The sequence below is a fragment of the Schistocerca piceifrons genome, chromosome 3 (genome assembly GCF_021461385.2).
Source record: "Schistocerca piceifrons isolate TAMUIC-IGC-003096 chromosome 3, iqSchPice1.1, whole genome shotgun sequence".
In the NCBI taxonomy this organism is placed as follows: Eukaryota; Metazoa; Arthropoda; class Insecta; order Orthoptera; family Acrididae; genus Schistocerca; species Schistocerca piceifrons.
In genome coordinates this window covers 872,332,048-872,337,497 of record NC_060140.1, presented here as the reverse complement: position 1 = coordinate 872,337,497, position 5,450 = coordinate 872,332,048, and positions in this window count along the sequence as shown.

Below are 5,450 nucleotides of genomic sequence, written 5' to 3'. Positions count from 1 at the left end.
AGCTCATGCACAATCTTATTGGAAATTTTCGAATATAATTCCTACGATTAGGAAAGGTTGCGATTAGATGTTACAAGCGTTAAGTTTTTATACTCTAGTTTACTCCAAGACCGCCAGCAGCAGCACTTTTAGGAGAAGACTGAATTAGGAGACTGTTGTTATTGTCTGCCTCGTCAGTTACCGTATGGCAATGCTATTCAAAAAGATTTAAAATTCTGATGTTGGAGCTTGACGTTTTGTCTTAGAGTGAATCCAGTATCTCCTCAAAACTGTTCAAGGTAAGCTGTGCCGCCGTCGCTCATCCCTGACTTCTTGGTATTACGCCACACGTCTTGCAGCAATATATACTTACAGATACTAATGCGAGCGCAAGACTGCGAAGTAACGTTAGCATTCAGCCTCCGTTTGAATGTAACACTTCGTAAGAGGGCAGTGCTCTGACAACATATCCGCAGCGCTCAAAACTGGGATCTGCAACTCTGCAATGCAGAACGACACCATTAGCTGTTGTTGTTGTTGTGGTCTTCAGTCCTGAGACTGGTTTGCTGCAGCTCTCCATGCTACTCTATCCTGTGTAAGCTTCTTCATCTCCCAGTACCTACTGCAACCTACATCCTTCTGAATCTGCTTGGTGTATTCATCTCTTGGTCTCCCTCTACGATTTTTACCCTCTACGCTGCCCTCCAGTACTAAATTGGTGATCCCTTGATGCCTCAGAACGTGTCTTACCAACCGATCCCTTCTTCTAGTCAAGTTGTGCCACAAACTTCTCTACTCTCCAATCCTATTCAATACCTCCTCATTAGTTATGTGATCTACCCATCTAATCTTCAGCATTCTTCTGTAGCACCACATTTCGAAAGCTTCTTTTCTCTTCTTGTCTAAACTATTTATCGTCCATGTTTCACTTCCATACATGGCTACACTCCATACAAATACTTTCTGAAACGACTTCCTGACACTTAAATCTATACCCGATGTTAACAAATTTCTTTTCTTCAGAAACGCTTTCCTTGCCATTGCCAGTCTACATTTTATATCCTCTCTACTTCGACCATCATCAGTTATTTTGCTCCCCAAATAGCAAAAGTCCTTTACTACTTTAAGTGTCTCATTTCCTAATCTAATTCCCTCAGCATCACCCGACTTAATTCGACTACATTCCATTATCCTCGTTTTGCTTTTGTTGATGTTCATCTTATATCCTCCCTTCAAGACACCATCCATTCCGTTCAACTGCTCTTCCAAGTCCTTTGCTGTCTCTGACAGAATTACAATGTCATCGGCGAACCTCCAAGTTTTTACTTCTTCTCCATGGATTTTAATACCTACTCCGAATTTTGTTTTTGTTTCCTTCACTGCTTGCTCAATATACAGATTGAATAACATCGGGGAGAGGCTACAACCCTGTCTTACTCCCTTCCCAACCACTGCTTCCCTTTCATGCCCCTCAACTCTTATAACTGCCATTTGGTTTCTATACAAATTGTAAATAGCCTTTCGCTCCCTGTATTTTACCCCTGCCACCTTCAGAATTTGAAAGAGAGTATTCCAGTCAACATTCTCAAAAGCTTTCTCTAAGTCTACAAATGGAAGAAACGTAGGTTTGCCTTTCCTTAATCTAGCTTCTAAGATAAGTCGTAGGGTCAGTATTGCCTCACATGCTCCAGTACTTCTACGGAATCCAAACTGATCTTCCCCTAGGTCAGCTTCTACTAGTTTTTCCATTCGTCTGTAAAGAATTAGCATTATTGTTTTGCAGCCATGACTTATTAAACTGATAGTTCGGTGATTTTCACATCTGTCAACACCTACTTTCTTTGGGATTGGAATTATTACATTCTTCTTGAAGTCTGAGGGTATTTCGCCTGTGTCATACATCTTGCTCACCAGATGGTAGAGTTTTGTCAGGACAGGCTCTCCCAAGGCCGTCAGTAGTTCTAATGGAATGTTGTCTACTCCCGGGGCCTTGTTTCGACTTCATTCAGTGCTCTGTCAAACTCTTCACGCAGTATCATATCTCCCATTTCATCTTCATCTACATCCTCTTCCCTTTCCATAATATTGTCCTCAAGTACATCGCCGTTGTATTGACCCTCTATATACTCCTTCCACCTTTCTGCCTTCCCTTCTTTGCTTAGAACTGGGTTTCCATCTGAGCTCTTAATACTCTACAAGTGGTTCTCTTTTCTCCAAAGGTCTCTTTAATTTTCCTGTAGGCAGTATCTATCTTACCCCTAGTGAGATAAGCCTCTACATCCTTACATTTATTCTATAGCCATCCCTGCTTAGCCATTTTGCACTTCCTGTCGATCTCATTTTTGAGACGTTTGTATTCATTTTTGCCTGCTTCATTTACTGCGTTTTTATATTTCCTCGTTTCATCAACTAAATTCAATATTTCTTCTGTTACCCAAGGATTTCTACTAGCCCTCGTCTTTTTACCTACTTGATCCTCTGCTGCCTTCACTACTTCATCTATCAAAGCTATCCATTCTTCTACTACTGTATTTCTTTCCCCCATTCCTGCCATTTGTTCCCTTATGCTCTCTCTGAAACTCTGTACAACCTCTGGTTTAGTCAGTTTACCCAGGTCCCATCTCCTTAAATTCCCACCTTTTTGCAGTTTCTTCAGTTTTAATCTACAGTTCATAACCAACAGATTGTGGTCAGAGTCCACATCTGCCCCTCTAAATGTCTTACAATTTAAAACCTGGTTCCTAAATCTCTGTCTTACCATTATATAATCTATCTGAAACCTTCAGTGTCTCTAGGCCTCTTCCATGTATACAACCTTCTTTTATGATTCTTGAACCAAGTGTTAGCTATGATTAAGTTGTGCTCTGTGCAAAATTCTACCAGGCGGGTTCCTCTTTAATTTCTTAGCCCCAATCCATATCCACCTACTACGTTTCCTTCTCTCCCTTTCCTACTACCGAATTCCAGTCACCCATGACTATTGAATTTTCGGCTCCCTTCACTATCTGAATAATTTCTTTTATTTCGCCATACATTTCTTCAATTTCTTCGCCATCTGCAGAGCTAGTTGGCATATAAACTTGTTCTACTGTAGTAGGCATGGGCTTCGTGTCTATCTTGGCCACAATAATGCGTTGACTATGGTGTTTGTAGTAGCTTACCCGCATTCCTATTTTTTTATTCATTATTAAACCTACTCCTGCATTACCCCTATTTGACTTTGTATTTATAACTCTGTATTCGCCTGACCAAAAGTCTTGTTTCTCCTGCCACCTAACTTCACTAACTCCCACTATATCTAACTTTAACCTATCCATTTCCCTTTTTAAATTTTCTAACCCACCTGCCCGATTAAGGGATCTGACATTCCACGCTCCGATCCATAGAACGCCAGTTTTCTTTCTCCTGGTAACGACGTCCTCTACGCGATATTTATTTGCGAATATTTCGACGCTTAATTAACATTAGTACGTACGAGAGCATTTCAATACTTAATGTAACAGGAATTCCGCACAGGTGAAAAATTAAATTCCTGTCTAACTAGACGATATGATGAACCCTATCAAATGCAGCCGGTAATTGTAGGTAGCTTTGCTATTGCGCTTCGAAATATGTACTGCACCTAGAAGACCTGGTCGGATATCAGTATAACTTCGTACACGCACACAACGTAGCTGTGAATGTAAATGATTACATTTGCTACTCTCTTTGAGAGGCAAAAAAAAAATGGTTCAAATGACTGTGAGCACTATGGGACTTAACATCTTAGGTTATCAGTCCCCTAGAACTTAGAACTACTTAAATATAACTAACCTAAGGACATCACACACATCCATGCCCGAGGCAGGATTCGAACCTGCGACCGTAGCTATCGCGCGGTTCCAGACTGAAGTGCCTAGAACCGTAGGTAGCTCAGATGGCAGAGCACTTGCCCGCGAAAGTCTCGGTCCGGTACACAGTTTTAATCTGCCAGTCATCATAAATATTTGCAATTTTCCGAATAAAATGATATATATATATATATATATATATATATATATATATATATATATATATATATATATATATATAGGGCTATTACAAATGATTGAAGCGATTTCATAAATTCACTGTAGCTCCATTCATTGACATATGGTCACGACACACTATAGATACGTAGAAAAACTCATAACGTTTTGTTCGTCTGAAGCCGCACTTCAGGTTTCTGCCACCAGAGCGCTCGAGAGCGCAGTGAGACAAAATGGCGACAGGAGCCGAGAAAGCGTATGTCGTGCTTGAAATGCACTCACATCAGTCAGTCATAACAGTGCAACGACACTTCAGGATGAAGTTCAACAAAGATCCACCAACTGCTAACTCCATTCGGCGATGGTATGCGCAGTTTAAAGCTTCTGGATGCCCCTGTAAGGGGAAATCAACGGGTCGGCCTGCAGTGAGCGAAGAAACGGTTGAATGCGTGCGGGCAAGTTTCACACATAGTGATGTGAAAGATTCAGTGTTTAAACCTCCTCTACCAAGAAACGTGTCAGAACTGCGAGCTCGCATCAACAATGCTTTCTAACTCATTGAAGGGGACATGCTGCGCTGAGTGTGGGAGGAACTTGATTATCAGCTTGGTGTCTGCCGAACCACTAAAGGGGCACATATCGAACATTTGTGAATGCCTAAAAAATCTTTTTGAGTTTTTGTATGTGTGTGCAAAGCATTGTGAAAATATCTCAAATAATAAAGTTATTGTAGAGCTGTGAAATCGCTTCAATCATTTGTAATAAACCTGTATATATATATATATATATATATATATATATATATATATATACTCACATGGGAAGTATTTTATTTTATTTTTTTAAATATCATTTACACTGGTTGAAAATGTTAAAATTTTTACTTGCATTACTTCAAGATCTAATAAAATCGGTAATGTTTTATATAGAACGCTGTGGATTGCTGTGTTAAGAAGTCATGTCCAGAAGACGATAGGGATCAGGTTGAGGAAGTTGAAACAAGGTTCGAGAGACAAGAAATTTTTCATGGTAAATTAATAAGAGGCAGGCTCACAGGCAAAATGATTGATGAACTACAGCGGTATTATGGGATGGCCATTAGAAATAATACTGAGGATTTCCTGAAAATGAAGCAGGCGTATGTGATGCCTTCTTCCACAGACTGTCAACTGATGAAAAACCAGTACACCTCCTGGATCTGATTCATGGTGCAAGTACCGCAATGCCGAGTTGTCAAACAGTTCATACAGCCATAAACATTACATCCCAGCAGCCGTCATGGATATCAAAAAACGTATTTACCGAGACCTGGAAAATCCTGATTTACTGAAGAAGTGTCTGCATGGTCAGACTCAAAATCGCATTGAGTCGTTCAATAATCTTAAATGGACTCGGTTACCAAGGAATGTTTTTGTTGGAATGAAGACACTACAGTGGAGGGTCAGTGATTTTAGTGATGGCAAC